The following is a 2,299-nucleotide window of genomic DNA, read 5'->3' as shown; positions in this document are numbered from 1 at the left end:
GTCGGACGCTTAACCGACTGAGCCACCCAGGCGCCCCAAACTTTGTTCTTTTTAAATAAAACACATGTCTTGGTAGCTACATGTTTTAGAATGCAGCCAGGGAAGTTGTGGCTAAGAGCAGACATGTCATGTGAGCGGCAAGCAGACAAGTGTCCCGTGAACAACTTTGCTGAAGTGAGCAGGAAGAGGTGCCATGGTCAGAGAGGCCCTTTCATGCCTGCTCCAGCTCGGACAGGACACTGTGTGTAGGACACAGTTCCAGGAATGACGCTCCATTACAAGTGAGTCAGCATTTCTGGGACTGTCACAGTTTTACTGGAAGTAAGTACCACCTTATCTTCCTGGGCAATTACTTTCAAGAAATATGATGAGAAAAAATTTCAAAGCCCTGACCTCTCCAGATTTACTCTTCATTTTTTCAAATTCTCTGTAGAATTGTTCATAGCTAAGAATTGTTTTCATCAGAAAGTACATATGGAGCCCATCGGCAATTAAGAGCAGCCAAATCTAGCCCCAGGTCCAAAGGTGAGACACTATGTGGGAGTCTGGAGCCAAAAACATGGCTTTGAGGTCAGGTGTGCTTGGGCATAAGTCCCAACTCTGTAATTTATTAGCAGTGAGACCTAGGGCAAGTCACTTAGCCTCTCTGAAACTTAGTTTCCCCAGATGTATAATCAAGGATAATAAAAACAACTTTACAGGAATTTTGCAAAATAATATACATGAAGTGTTTTGGAAGAAATAGTTTGCTCAATAGGCTCTGTGTGCGTGTGTATATATGTATATGTATGTTAATGTATATGTATATTTATATTTGGCATATGAATCTGCTTGACTGGTTCAATTTGAGCAACATTTGTTCAACATCTATAAGTGATGTACTCTGTCCACATATACTGCAGAAAGGTAAGGAATAGCCAGTATAAAAAGATGGTCAATGACTCTGTTTTTACTTACACCAATAGGTCAAGAGAGAATGGAGGGATATTGATACTGGGGGAATTTAAAGTGCAGCAGAATACAGTTCCAAACTACAGTGAAATGTCATCATGCCATTATAAAGAGAATCAATAAGAAACCTTTGGTGGAGATTTAAAAAAAAAGGGAAAAAAAAGGGTAGTAACTGTTACTTTGAGATGAGTTAAGTGCTAGAAAACAATGATGTCACTTCCATGGTTTAATGCTATCTTTATTATTTTATACTCTCAGGGATGTCTGGGTCACTTCCATATTTTGAGACACCTGGTACATTCACAAATGGAGAGATGCTAAAATAGGGTTAAAAGCTGTGGAATATTAAAAAAAAGTATGTGTGTCCATAGGTATATCTATGAACAATCAATTCTTTTAACACAAAAATACAGTGCACTGTAAGTAGGTTTTTCACAAGACAGTCATAAGATGTATAAAAATGTATGTCAAAGTCCACTATAGGCACTATGAAGAACTTCTTTCAGTCTTGCCAGTGTATTGTTGGGAAGATATCACAGCCTACACTTAACTGAACTATGTACATTGGCTTTTGTGCATATGAGGTCTAGACCATGGCCTTTGGCCCTAAACTCTTGGTGATGGATTCTGACCAGTACATCTGACAGCTCATAACATAGATGCCCAAGACAGGTTTGTTCAAATTACGAGTGAGTTCTTATGCACTGCTTACCACCTAGAAAGCTGGCTGGAGATCTGAAAAACTGGTGTGCTGCTAGATGGGGTAATAGGTTGAGAGTCCACTCGTTTTCCAAGAGGAAAAAATACATTACCTACATTTGTTGGGCTTCTGCACGCTTTTTATGGGTGACTGCCTTTTAATCAGAAAGTGCTTGTTGCAAAGCAGAAGAGGGGAAGGGGAAGATGATGAGGGATGTGGACAAAGGAGCTTCTTCAGTTTGCTTGGGTTTTTACAGTTCAGAGCACTTAAAGATTTTGGATTTTTACAGAGCAATAAAGCACAAATGACCCAGCATCAACCTTGTAGTATGCTAATAGGAGAAGTCAATTCTATCAGTAGCAGCATCAAGGCATTCCTAATTTCCCTAGAAATGAAGAGAAACCCATCTGTTTTTAAATGCAAGGCTTCTTTCTAATCTCAAATCTCTGTTCTTTATAATTCAAAGTTGTGCTAACTCCAGAGACAGTTGCTATCTTTAGACTTCAAGTATCTAGAATAGGCTATGCCAGCTGACCTCATGCGAGATGCTTGCTCTTGTTGCTAGACCTTCTCATCTCAATGTGATTCACTTCTGACACAGAGAAAACAGGCAAAAGCATTTAAATCCTCCTTGGATTGAGCAGTTTA

Source organism: Panthera pardus, unplaced genomic scaffold (genome assembly GCF_024362965.1).
Source record: "Panthera pardus isolate Hobbes unplaced genomic scaffold, ASM2436296v1 HiC_scaffold_16, whole genome shotgun sequence".
NCBI classification, from domain to species: Eukaryota; Metazoa; Chordata; class Mammalia; order Carnivora; family Felidae; genus Panthera; species Panthera pardus.
Note: the sequence above shows the minus strand (reverse complement) of the source record.